We start from the raw sequence: 15404 nt of genomic DNA on the forward strand, positions 1-15404 counted from the left end.
GTGGCACTGAGTGGTATTTGGAGTGTATGTTGCATTGCGTGCAGTGTAATTATGTGGCGTGCTAGTATGTGGCACTGAGTGGTATTTGGAGTGTATGTTGCATTGAGTGCAGTGAAATTATGTGGCGTGTAATTATGTGGCACTGAGTGGTATTTAGAATGTATGTTGCATTGAGTGCAGTGTAATTATGTGGTGTGTAATTATGTGGCACTGAGTGGTATTTGGAATGAATGTTGCATTGAGTGCAGTGTAATTATGTGGCGTGTAATTATGTGCCACTAAGTGGTATTTGGAGTGTATGTTGCAATGAGCGCAGTGTAATTATGTAGCATATAATTATGTGGCACTGAGTGGTATTGTCTGGAGTGTATGTTGTATTCAGTAGAGTGTAATTATGTGGCGTGTAATCATGTGGCACTGAGTGGTATTGTTTGGAGTGTATGTTGCATTGAGTGCAGTGTAATTATGTAGCATATAATTATGTGGTACTGAGTGGTATTGTGTGGAGTGTGTGTTGCATTCAGTAGAGTGTAATTATGTGGCGTGTAATTATGTGACACTTAGTGGTATTTGGAGTGTATGTTGCATTGAGTGCAGTGTAATTATGTGGCGTGTAACTATGTGGCACTGAGTGGTATTTGGAGTGTATGTTATTATTATTATTATTATTATTATGCGTTCTTATATAGCGCTCGATTACCCGTAGGCATCTCCGCGCTTGCCTTGGGAACCCGTCCTGGCTTTTTCCCTGTGAGATACCCGTACTGGGCATCCCCAAGGTGAAAGCCAGGCATCCCGCCGCGGGGGGCCGTAGTGGAGATTAAGCAAGCTGATGCCCAGAGCTGCAGAGTGTGAACCCATGATTCGAGTAGGCACCGAAACGAGAATTATCGAGTCCGTGGATAATTGGGTTCAAGACCCTGCCGCGTCGGGAATTGAACCCTGGTCCCAGGTCTGACCTCTGCTTCAGAGTCTGCCTCCTCTAACAAGTGAGCCACACTTCTCCACTGCATGTTGCATTGAGTGCAGTGTAATTATGTGGCGTGTAATTATGTGTCACTGAGTGGTATTTGGAGTGTATGCTGCGTTGAGCGCAGTGTACTTATGTAGCATCTGTATGCTCTGTTTCAGAGGAGCATAATTCCTGGCCGATACTCAACATGTTTTTGGTGCTGTGACTGGAAACGTACATTATATTCTGCTGTTCAGAAAGCACACCGCCCGCACACTGCTGCCCACTAAACCTCAGACCTGCCACATATCAGGAACTATCCCTTCAGATGTCTCCCAGGCCTGGCTGTGGATGTCTCCAGAGCACAGATGTGCTTAAGAGACCTACAGCTCAGAAGGCCATATGAGCAATTCATATTTCAGAGTTCGATAAAATCAATACAGTTAAATTAGGTAATATTGCCAGTGTTTTCGAGTGCTAAGAAAGGTAAAACTGTGATAGCTAGCGCTGTTTATAATATAGCGTGTGCATTTTGATAGAGGTTTTGAACTCAGTGTATGAGACATCTTGTATCCAAATTCATATCCTACTTACTGTTGTAAAAAACGTGCTTTCTACTAGTTGCGCAGTTTCAAAGCGCTGTGAGTGCTTCTAAATATTATTTATAGCCATGTTTATGCAGGGAATCCTGGCTCCACTGCTTGGGCATGTTACTTCCCTTATCTGCCTGGAATGGGAGCGCCTGAAGTTTCCAGACTATCCTGATTGCTGGGAGGAGGAGGAATGCTGCCCTGATGTTAGTCGAGAATGTTTTGCCTTCCTCTTTTATGGCGTGCCGATTTGGGGGCTCCCGAAGCGGCTGCTTAATTATACAAGTAACATTGTGGGAGGAGTGAGGGACGGGAGCACCAGGCAGAAGGAAGAGTGGGAGGGGTTGCAATGCCTCAGGCTACTTACGGACCTGGACTCTGGAGCGGAATTAATTAGGCCACATTAATTTGGTAGATATGGTGTTTTGCTACAAACTCAGTGTGTGTCACCACTGCTCACATAAAACAAGGCTGGTAAAGTGACTGAGGCTAGGTGGTATGTTCTTGGGGGTGGGGCCCAGCGGCACAGAGAGCAGAACCAAACACAGCAATCGGCCTGAGGGAGGAATTTCAAGCAACGAACCAGGCTATAGTCAGCAGCCTGTGACGATCCCGGGGGGAGAAAAGCGCGGCTGCGAAAACGCCGTGGAGCAAAGCCAGAAACGGCGGGGGCGAGGGAGCGGATTCCTTTGAAGTCTGATGCCGAGGCTCACAGGCTGCCAAATGGTGTGCGATGTGCATGCGCCTGCACACATGCACTGTAGGCAATCCGCCTGGAAAAAGCCTTTGGGAGCATTTTTTAAAGCCCTTACTTAACATCTCGCCAAGCATTGCTAATGCAATGGCTTAGATGAGGCCTAAAAAACACTGGTAGATTTTGATTGTAGGTACAAAATTTCTTTTATTCTTTATTCATAGACAAATTCTTAAAATTCAAGATTGCAGACACGTTTCGTCCTGATGCGGACTTCTTCAGGACTTGCTATAATCAAGAATTTCTTTGAGATTAAGAGGGTCATTAGGATGTCGGGCGGATTTCCTCCGCCAGGGTGGCGGTGGCTACCGCCACCCTGGCAGAGGCAATCCGCCCGACAACCACTCTCGTTTTCCCCTCCACCAGATTAGGATGGCGGAGGGGACAGCGGCGGACGGAAAGACCATCCGCTGCTTTACCCCCGCGGTCGCCTTGCGACCGCGGCGGTAATAGATTAATATGATGGCGATGTCCAATGGACACCGCCAGCCATATTACAATGGCAAAATGTAGGGGCCTTTCCGCGGCGGCAATGCCGCCACGGAAAGGCAGGCGGAGATTGCTGCGGGGGCCCCCTGCAGGCCCCCCAGGTTGCCAGCACTGTCAAGGGGCACATGGGGGGGTACCTATGGTACCCCCCCACATTTACATATGCAAAGGGGCAGGCACTGCGCGGTGCCTGACGCTTTGCATATGTAAATGCGCAAACTTCTGTTTTGCATTGTGGCGGGCGGTGCAGAGAGCACCGCCCGCCACAATGTAAAACATATAGAGTGTGCCCGCCACTGTGGTGGGTACATCCTAATACCCCCAACGGGACACCCGCCCTGATGGCGGGCGGTCCCGATCTCCGTTAGGGTGGCGGGCGGTCCTAATGACCCCCTAAGTGTTTTTAAATGTGATCAGGTCGAATTGCAGAACAAGTCAATATGCAATAGTTCTCACAATTATGTATGTCAAGATCAAACCCCGAAATCTGAGGACACCCAAATAGCACGTATATTTCTTTAGCAGCAATTATGTGGGAAATGTATCTCCCGTGCTTCCATGAGGTCGTCTGGTTCAAAAAGAAAAGTCTTCTTCCGGAACCAGACAACCTCATTGTAAATATTACCCCCTCTGAAGTTCAATGCGTTCCCTACACTTGCACACACTGGAGTGGGAACAGTAAATTTAACACCTCCACACTCTAATGCTGTAAATTGCTTCTTAATAATGTAAATAGTTTTTTGTTTTTGTAATACATATTTTTAATGCAAATTAATGTTGTTTATATCATGAATTTTATATATATATATATATATATATATATATATATATATATTTTTTTTTTTTTTTTTTAATTTTCTCCATTATTAGGGTTATTCAAATAGGTAATGTGTTTAAATTGAAGTACTTTCCCTACTGTTGCACAGACTAGAGTGGAAATAGGAAATATTACCCCTCCCAAGTTCAGTGCTTCCCTACAGATCCCTACAGTTGCACAGACTGGAGGTGGAATAGTAAATCATTACCCTCTTAATTCCAATACCGTCCCTGTTGTGGGCCTGTTTGGAGTGAAAATAGTACACGTAAGCACTCTGAAAGCCTATGCTTTCACTACTGTTGCATTAACTAGAGTGGGAACAGTATCTCTATTATTCCCAGACTCCAGCACTTTCCAAACAAAAAACAAAATAGTGTTTAATTGTATCTATTATTGTGTTTTTTATATATATATATATATATATATATATATATATATATATATATATATATATATATATATTTTTTATATATATATATTATATATATATATATATATATATATATATATATATATATATATATATATATATATATATATATATATATATATTCACTGAAAAAACCATAGGTTATAGACCATATATAGTTAGGAATTAGCATTTACAAAACCTTGAAAATTCACTGAAAAAACCATAGGTTATAGACCTAATATTGTTAGGAATTAGCATTTACAAAACCTTATTTTACTCACACAAAACCATTGAAATTCGCATATATAGTTAGTTGCACTAACTATATATCGCGCACCCGCAATCCACTGCTGATCATGTCACATATTACATCATTCATGACATGGTCAGTGACATCACTGATGACATCACTGATGACATCTCAAATGACATCACTGATGACATCACTGATGACATCTCAAATGACATCACTGATGACATCACTGATGACATCTCAAATGACATCACTGATGACATCACTGATAACATCTCAAATGACATCACTGATGACATCACTGATGACATCACTGATGACATCTCAAATGACATCACTGATGACATCACTGATGACATCTCAAATGACATAACTGATGACATCACTGATGACATCTCATTTGACATTACTGATCACTTCACTGACGACATCATTCATGTGATAATACGATGAACCTCTTCAGACTCTAATATAACCTTAGATACACTCAGTGTAAACAGACACTCACAGACTGTCACTCATCCATGGAGTTACTCACACACCCAGTCAGTCATGCAAAGAATCAATCACACCTCCATTTCCTCAACTATACAGTTATACACACCTTACTTATTCAAACATATACTAACACATATTTACTCTCTTATAAAATCCCTGATACAAGTTCACAATGATCCATACAGCCACTCACACATTCACTGGCTCTTATATATGTCAACTCTCACATGTACTGTGTTTTACATATGTACTTACTTTGACATGTAGCACTGAGATATCCATTCACCACCAATACACTCGTGCACACAGTCAACCGCCCATACAGCTGTTTCCACATGCACTTTTGAACCCATACATCTAGTGAATCAACTGCTCACACATCTATGCACAGAGTCCTACACCTCCCAGCCACCCACACACACACTCAGTCTCCCATACAAATACTTGGGCAACCAATCAATAACCCATATAGTTACTCATATAGCTACTGATCAACACATGCAGCAGTTTACAGAACAACAGACATAATGATGCACAAATTAAGACAGTTTAGTCACTAACCCATGCACTCAGTGAGACACATTTAATCACTCACTCATACAGTCAGTCATGCACCTACTAAATCCTTCATCCAGACACTTATACATCCACTCATTCTTCAATATGTAAGACATATTTTAACTTTACAGAAACATACAGTCACTGGATGTTGTCATCAGTGATGTCATCAGTGATGTCATTTGAGATGTCATCAGTGATGTCATCAGTGATGTCACTGACCATGTCATGAATGATGTAATATGTGACATGATCAGCAGTGGATTGCGGGTGCGCGATATATAGTTAGTGCAACTAACTATATATGCGAATTTCAATGGTTTTGTGTGAGTAAAATAAGGTTTTGTAAATGCTAATTCCTAACTATATATGGTCTATAACCTATGGTTTTTTCATTGAATTTTCAAGGTTTTGTAAATGCTAATTCCTAACTATATATGGTCTATAACCTATGTTTTTTTCAGTGAATTTCAATGTTTTTTTAATAGCAAATATCAAAAGCTGTAAAATGTATTCTTCTTTTAAAGGAAAAATATATTTTATATGTATTTAATATAATTTTTTTATGTATATAAATTTTTTGAGGGAACGAATTTATCAACTATCATGCTGAAGAAGAGTGTGGGGGAAAAAAAACAAAGAGGAGGACTAAGAGGAAAGAACAATCAGTTCAAAAATACAATTGCTTTAAAGCATGAAGTGCTTTTCCACACATTTACATTTAAATAACCCATATTAGAACATACAAAATATCTACAGAGGAGACGGTGTACATTGAATTTTAGACTCTTCATTGGTACCTACATGTTGGTACTTACATCACCCACACAACACAACAACCGGGACGCTGTCACAGATATATATATTTTTTTGAACGTTAATTTCTCAAAATCCACTGGAGCACATATCTTGAGACCTAGCAAAGGCACATCGGGCAAACAGTCTCTACAATTTTGCCAAGTTTCATAGAAATCCATTCAGCCGTTCGATCTAAAAGTGAGTCCAACCGCCCTATGGAAAACTCAATGTTAAAAACACGTTTTGGGACCCCTTTTTTTTTTTTTGGCCCCCGCTTGACGAAACCCCCCAAACTTTCAGGGGACGCTCAGAAACAAAATGTGCCATTTTCCTGAAAATTTTAGCCAATTCCGTCCATCAACGCCAAAGTTATTCAACATAGAATTTTCAGAAATCCCTATTCAAAAAAATCCTAACTATATATACCTACTGGCGACCGCCAGTAGGTAATATATATATATATATATATGTATATATATATATATATATATATATATATATATATATATATATATATATATATATATATATGTATATATAACATTTCTATGGCAAAATGAACCCCTCATTTTTTTCCTTTTCAAATTAAATGTATTATGTGTTACCACTTTATTCCAATCAAGATGACTTCAGGTGTGCCATACTTTTGTCATAAGTAAGACTGTTAGCGTTCTAGTTGTTCTTTAGAACACTCTGGGACATTCTGTCATTGGGCTATAGTTGGGCTACATCTGGCTGATATTTGGGCTACATTTGTTTTTTTTGTCTCTGGTGGCCATCTTTGGGCTACATTGGGCTACTTTGGGCTACATTGGGCTACATTTGGGCTCTAACATATATATATAGCCCAATGTAGCCCAATATATATTTTTCAAAGTTAATTTTCGTAAAAACCACTGGAGCATATATCTTGAGACATAGCAAAGGCACATCGGGCTACCAGTCCCTACAATTTTGCCAAGTTTTGTGGAAATCCATTCAGCCGTTCGAGCTAAAAGTGAATCCAACCGCCCTATGGAAAACTCAATGTTAAAAACACGTTTTGGGACCCCCCTTTTTTTTCTCGGCCCCCGCTTGACGAAACCCCCCAAACTTTCAGGGGACGCTCAGAAACAAAATGTGCCATTTTCCTGAAACTTTCAGCCAATTCCGTCCATCAACGCCAAAGTTATTCAACATAGAATTTTCAGAAATCCCTATTCAAAAAAATCCTAACTATATATACCTACTGGCGACTGCCAGTAGGTAATATATATATATATATATATATATATATATATATATATATATATATATATATATATATATATATATATATATATATATATATATATATATATATAACATTTCTATGGCAAAATGAAACCCCTCATTTTGTTCCTTTTCAAATTAAATGTATTAAGTGTTACCACTTTATTCCAATCAAGATGACTTCAGGTGTGCCATACTTTTGTCATAAGTAAGACTGTTAGCGTTCTAGTTGTTCTTTAGAACACTCTGGGACATTCTGTCATTGGGCTATAGTTGGGCTACATCTGGCTGATATTTGGGCTACATTTGTTTTTTTTGTCTCTGGTGGCCATCTTTGGGCTACATTGGGCAACATTGGGCTACATTGGGCTACATTTGGGCTCTAACATATATATATAGCCCAATGTAGCCCAATATATATTTTTCAAAGTTAATTTTCGTAAAAACCACTGGAGCATATATCTTGAGACATAGCAAAGGCACATCGGGCTACCAGTCCCTACAATTTTGCCAAGTTTTGTGGAAATCCATTCAGCCGTTCGAGCTAAAAGTGAGTCCAAACGCCCTATGGAAAACTCAATGTTAAAAACACGTTTTGGGACCCCCCTTTTTTCTCGGCCCCCGCTTGACGAAACCCCCCCCCAAACTTTCAGGGGACGCTCAGAAACAAAATGTGCCATTTTCCTGAAAATTTCAGCCAATTCCGTCCATCAACGCCAAAGTTATTCAACATAGAATTTTCAGAAATCCCTATTCAAAAAAATCCTAACTATATATACCTACTGGCGACTGCCAGTAGGTAATATATATATATATATATATATATATATATATATATATATATATATATATATATATATATATATATATATATATATATATATATATATATATATATATATATATATATATATAATGGTCGCCAATAGGTAGTTATAATTAGGACCACTGATTGACAGCTTATATGTTAAAAGAAAAATTGGTTTTCTATATAACTTGTTGATTTCATCCCACTCAGATGATTTATCATAGGTAAAAGAGAGATGGGATGAGATGCTTGGTGTGGATAATGTATTGATTGAAGACTCTATTCTCTTGGCTAATTCCATCCTATTGACTGGCAGATCTCGCACACAGCATTACATGGTTCTTTTTGATCTCTATTACACCCCGGCAAGAATCTCTAAGTGGGGAGTGGCTAAAGGAACATCATGTAATAGATGTGCACTGGATGATGCGAATGCAGTGCACATGTTTTTTGGTTGTCCACAACTAAGATTACTGCTCTCTGAAATTCAATCTTTTCTCTGTGTGTTAATGGGAACCTCAGTAAACATAACTGCAGAATTAGTATTGATAGGGGTGTCCTCTACGATAACTGGACTTGACAATAGAAAGCTGATATTTATTGCTATGTCTATCTTAAGTGCTTGTATTACTCAAGAATGGATTAGCCAAGATCCTCCATCCTTTTCTACTTGGAGGGCTCGTCTGCTAGCTATGTACAATTTGGAACATGTTATTTACACAACAAAAGGGCGGAAAAAAAGACATGCAGGACGAAAAATGTGGGCCCCAGTCCAACAGTGGATCCAGGGTGAAACGTCGTAACCAGTATTCATATTTTTTTTCATTTGAGTATGAAATTTGCTGATTCTAAGCATATATCGAAATGTGTTATATATTTTATTTTTTTGTCTGTATGTACTCATTTCATGATCTGACTTGTTTGCAAAAGAAATAAGAAAAGAAAAAAAAAGGAAAAGCATTTTTTGATTTGTGTATAACTTTCGCATAGTTTGACGAGTCTTTACGAAACTTTCCCCAAAAATTATTTTTTCAGATCTGCTCCTATCTTGATAGTTTGGTCATAGGATAGTTTCGTCAAGGGGGGCTGAGAAAAAAGGGGGGTCCCAAATGTGTTTTCTCCCTGCAATTTCCACAGGAAACTTTAGACAAGGCTACAGGTCAAACTGCTGAATGGAATTACGCCAGATTTGGCAGGGAGAAAGGTCTTGGTCAAGAAAGCATGCTTTTGTTTAAATGGTGTAAATCCATTCAGTAGGTTTTGAGAAATATCAAAATTTACAGATATTGATATTTGAGAATTCTGACATCTGACTGGTTAAGGCGTTAAGAGCACGAGCTTGTGGCTCATTGGCTGTGAACGGTTGAAACTAGGAAGTGTTGGCAACCATTTTGTGACTCAGTTGAAAGGAGTAGGGGTAAAAAAAGAGAAATATTGTATAAGAGGGTATAGTAGGAACACTGTGTGTATGGTGCCGAGGCAGAGAGTTTGAATGTTGCGTAGGCCATGGAAATCACGTCCGCAAAACAACGATACGAAGTATTGAAGCAATGTTACGTAGGCTGTGGAAATCATATTTGGAAAACAACAATGTGGCCTTCCTTTAATATAATTCGCAGTAATGTTTACTTATAATGCGGTGTTCACTTTTCTCATGGATAGAGTCACTTTGTTAGAGGAAATTTAATATTATGTGGGAGGGCGCGTTCTGTCCCCTTGCGTGGAACAAATTTAATGTTTAATTGGCTGAATGTAAGAATTAACTCTGCACAGTAGGTATTGCAGAATAAGTAGGTTTATTCATAGTATAAAGGATCCCACCCACAGGAACAGACCATTCACCAAATCAGCACAGCATCAACTGAAGTTTCTCCCAACCAGGCATTCTAATACTCCTAGCAACAGGAGGTACAATCTTAGAATGCCACACATCTCCCTCCTTTACAATACAAAATAACAAATACAGAAAAATGTAACTAATAAGATATTTACACATGGAATAAACTTGAGTTATCACCACATAATTGATTACTGTACATAATCTTTTAAATGTTTAGGGGTGAAAGAAACCCTTGTAGACCTATGTACTGTATCAAAAGCTTTGACACAATCTTTTGAGATTACAGATGTGTTACATTTTCTACCAGAGAGTTTGGAACTCTTTGAACATCCAAAGGAATTTCCTTTAGTATTAGAGTCTTCGTACACACTTTTATTAGAGTCTTCAAAAAAAGGATGAAAAGGTACAAGGTCGTCCCTAACAACAACCACCCTATTAAGATTCTATGTGTGGTGATCAGTAGTTTTGACTGCATTTTTAAAAATCTTGATAACTTGCAATACTTTGAGAAAAGCAGAGGAATTCGCTCCCCTGCAAGGATTTTAACAACACCCAATCTCCCAGTTTTACAACCGTTTCCTTCACACACTTCCTCTGTTCATAGAGTTCTTTACGAGCAATAAACTTTTTAGCCTCTACCAGTTTCTAATCATGCTCATCACCGCACACTCTTTGAGAACTTTGAAATTAATTTACCCATGCAGGTTCTACTAATGTGCTTGAACATCTCTTTCTAAACAATTCAAAAGGAGGTTTTTTAGTTGTGGCATGTGGAGAAATTCTGTAGACCTCAACCTTATTCTGAATTTCATCACGCCAATTCAATCCAGCAGACATTAGCCATTTCAATCATCTCTTTTAAAACACGATTAAAGCGGTCAACCATTCCAATTGTTTCTGGATGATATAAATCACTTTTCTTGTGCTTAATTCCATACCGACTCAAAAACTCTTGCATCTCTCTTGACACAAATTGAACCCCGTTATTGGTTAAGATACAACCAGGGATGCCTTCCCTAGCTATGAGGCTCTGTAAAAATTTAATCACATGTTTAGTTTCTATTCCACATCTAATATTAATCTCAGGCCATCTTGCAAAGAGATCAACCAAAACAATCACATACCACTCAGTCCCATTAGAACGAACAGGACCAACTATATCTAATCCTACTTCTTCCCATGGACCTTCAGGACGTTCACATATTACCATCGGTTGAACCTTGGGTTTAGCAACTCTCTCACTTAAGGCACATTGCACACAATCCCTAATAGTGCGCTCCACCTGCAAATCCATGCCTGGCCACCAATATAACAGCCTCAATCTTTCTTTTGTTTTCGTCATTCCCTGATGTCCAGCATTAGCTAAATCAAGTAGATAATTTCTAAGGATCAAAGGAGGAATTAATCCCAAACCTCTAACCAATAAACCGCCTTGATCAGAGAGTTTGTCTCTTACATGCCAAAATTTCTCAAATTCTATATTATCTTTGACTCTAGTTTTCCAACCAATTTTCACAAAATCTAAAATTTTAGGCAACACTTAATCAGAAGCTACAGTTTCAAACCACTTTTCATGAGAGATACTTCCACCATCTATGCTACGTGCCAATTCATCATCATCCTCAAACTGAACAGAATCATCAGTCTCATCAGGTGAATTTTCTTCACAGACATTAATCAATCTTGAAAAAGCAACAGCGACCTTGTTATCCACACCCGGCAAATACTTAATCTGAAAATCATAGTTTTGAAGAACCTCAACCCACTTAGTGATCCGGCTAGACACAGCATCTATTCCTTTTTTTAGAAATATTTCACATAAAGGTTTGTGGTCAGATCAAACTTCAAACACATTTACCCATAATACATTCTTTAGTTTTTTGACAGACCAGAAAACAGCGGGAGCTTCTCTCTCAATAACCGAATCTCCTAACTCAGCTCCTCTGAGGCGCCGTGACAAAAATAGAATGACATCATCTCGAACACAACTTTTTGGGAAAAGAACAGCACCAATACCTTTCATGCTAGCATCCGTTACTAAAAACGATTTCCACTTGGGATCAAAACAACTCAGCTTTGGAGCTGAGTTCAGTTTCTCCTTCAGATAGCAGAACTCTTCTTCACACTCTTGGTTCCAGACAAATTCACAACCTTTTTGTAGAAGAGATCTCATTTTGACACAAAGAGACGCAAAACCTTGTACAAACTTATTGTAATACTCCGCCATCTCTAGGTAACTCATCAATTCTTCCTTATTTGTGGGGGAGTGTAATTTTCGAATTGTGTTAACCAAATCTGCTTTGGGCATAAGACCCCCAGCAGAAATAGTGTGTCCCAAATAATCAATGGATTAATTCCTGAATTTACACTTTTCAATCTTAACAGTGAGGTTGTGATCACTCAGTATGCCCAGAACCTGCATAACACATTTATCATGCTCATTATTGTCTCAACCATATATCAATATATCATCCTGATATACCCTTACCCCACTGAGATTTTTTAGAACTTTTTCCAGAGCTCTCTGAAACACTGAAGCAGCTGAAACAAGCCCAAAAGGTAGTCTAACAAAGTGAAAAGTGCCGAAGGGAGTTACAAATGCCGTAATGTATTTAGATTTTTCACTCAACATAATCTGGCGATATGCAGATTTCAAGTCTATAGTACTAAAAACTTCAGCACCTTGAAGTAGCATCAATAAATCTGCAATCTAGGGCAAAGGATAACGATCCACAACAACATGTTTATTCAACTCCCTTAAGGCAACACAGAGACGCAAAGACCCGTCAGCTTTCTTGGCTGCGACTACACACTATGTTCAGTGTTGAAATCCTCTACTCTTCCTTCTTCTTGAAATTCCAAAGAAATCCCATCATCCTCTGTCGCCAAATGTAAGAATTACCTCTGCGCAGTAGGTATTTCAAAATAGGTAGGTTTCTTCATACTATAAAGGATCCCATCCACAGGAACAGACAATTCACCAAGTCAGCACTGCATCAACTGAAGTTTCTCCCAACCAGACATTCTAATGCTCCTAGCAACAGGAGGTGAAATCTTAACATGCCACACTGAGGTGTTCCAACAACGAGCTTAATGTTGATTGGCAGCAAACCATTTAAAGTAGAAGTGTTACCAGCCATTCCCCCCCTCTCCGCGGATTAGGAGGGACATCTGATTAGGCTAACGTGTTCAAAGCAGGACCTTCCCAAGCTTAATGTTCATTGGCTGTGAAAGATTAAAAGTAGAATTGTTGGCAGCCATTCCCTCCCCCTCTGCGGAACACCATGGACATTTTATTGGCTAAAGTGTTTCCAGTACAAGTTTGCTCCTTATAGGCTGGGAACGGTTCACTGTTGTCAGCCATTTTGTGACGCACTTCAAAGGAGTACGGGAAAAAAAGTTATCGAGGGGAGGAACACTATTAAGTCTGTACAGTGGTCACATGGTGGTGGACAGGGACTGTGAAGGTAAAACATTTTTTTAAATATATTTTAAGGGCAATTTATATAATTTCCATGGGGCCTACAAATCACGGTGGGAAAATAACAGCGTGTGTTGTGGTTTTCCTTTTATTAAGTCCACTGGTGGGATACTTCCCAGAAGCACTATTTACTTATAATGTGGAGTTTACTTTTCTAACGGGGAGTGCTACATCTTTGGAGCAATATTATAATATGGAGGAGGGGGTTGCAAAAACAAAGCGCGCTGTTGCGGTCTTCATTTAAATAAGGTCCTGAGTAGACTACTTCTCGGAAGCAATGTTTACTTATAATGTATACTTATAGTGCGGTGCTTATTTCTGTCACTGGGAGTGCTACTTCCTTGCAGCAAAATAGTAGGTGTGGTTGCGCTGCAGAAATTTCAGTCCAGGTTTGAAACAGTTTTTATCAAGCAATCACAAATATACTTTCTTAGGAAAGTGTAGCTGCATATATCAAAGGTGTAACAAATAAAAACGCAATTCATAAGATATCCCTTAAGCGTGGCCACACACTATCATTTTTCCCCACAGGCTATATCGTCCCGCCTATAGTTTGTAAAAGTGTTGCCCCATATTCTTGTTCATATAAGAGGGCATCAGTTACTTTTAGATAAAGTAGAAAAGAAGTACTACAACAAACGCTCCCGCACTACATCATCTTAAGGCGCAAAAACAATAACAATTCAAATTATTTTTTAAAGACAAATATTGTCATATAACATATAAATGTACGCTCCATCAAAACATTAAACGAAGCACTATGTATACAATTTATTTAACAACTACTATTTCATAAACCATTAGCAGTGTTAAAACTGTTTGGTAGTAAGTTATCAATAGAAATAACTGTAGTATATGTTGTTAATTTCTCGCACAGATAGATGTCCAACCCCTTTAAACTACTATAAAGTCACAGCATTAAAATATACACGGTCGGGGGGCGGAGCCAGACCGGCGGCCAAGATGGTCGCCCGGGCTCCCGGCTCCGTCGGCCCTCTTCCCCTACCGCCGGATCTCGCTATCTGTTCCGCGCTGCTGCCGGGGTTTCAAGCGTCGGAGAGAGCGCTGCCCCTCCGGGTGTGACTCGGGCTGATTTCCGAGCCCTGAGGATGAAGATATGCCCTCCTGCACATTGCGGCCTTCACGAGCCCCGGAGCTGCGACCCCGCGTGATGTGGCTGCCGGCCGCGAGTTGAACAACAGCGGTCACACGGACCCGGAAGATGCCGGTCTACCACTATGGAGGCCCACCCACCTCTGAATATGCACTCGGCCCCCGCTCTGTTGAGCCCGATGTTTCTCTGCATCCTGCCCTCCATCTATGGATGTCGTGCCCCCCCCCCCCCTCGATTGCTGCTTTGTGGGCCAGGAATATTTGGCGCCGCTCATTGTCTCCCTAACATGGCATGTGTAACCAGCGCGCAACTGCTTGTATCCCGCACTCTAGGGGATCGGAGCCGATGGATCCGCATCAGTTTTGACGGCGCCTTTGAGATCTTGGGGGTGAATATGTGACCTTCTACGGGGAAATGGGGATGGTACCCACGCTGTGTGCAACATGGAGGCGTTGGTATTAAGAACCCCCGCCCCCTTTTTTTGTCTCTCGAGCTGGTTGCGTTGGTGAACATCTATGCGGCACTTATGCTGGGGGTCCCGGTTTATGCACTTGCCTTCAATGAGCCGTACCAGCCTGTGGTGATAGTGGCGCGCACTGAAGACTGGGGAGGGGGGATCAGAAGGCCCCCCCCATTGCTTGCCAGTAATTCACGGTCCGGATTGGGTGGCCGCTGTGTTCTAATCTTGGTCTATCTGACATGAAGGACAACCCGACGCCGGGATCATCTCTGGGGTCTTCGCTTGTGGTATCCCCCCCGCAGGTATTGGTGGAGACACTGCTGTGGAAG

This window comes from Lissotriton helveticus, chromosome 6 (assembly GCF_964261635.1).
Source record: "Lissotriton helveticus chromosome 6, aLisHel1.1, whole genome shotgun sequence".
NCBI lineage: Eukaryota > Metazoa > Chordata > Amphibia > Caudata > Salamandridae > Lissotriton > Lissotriton helveticus.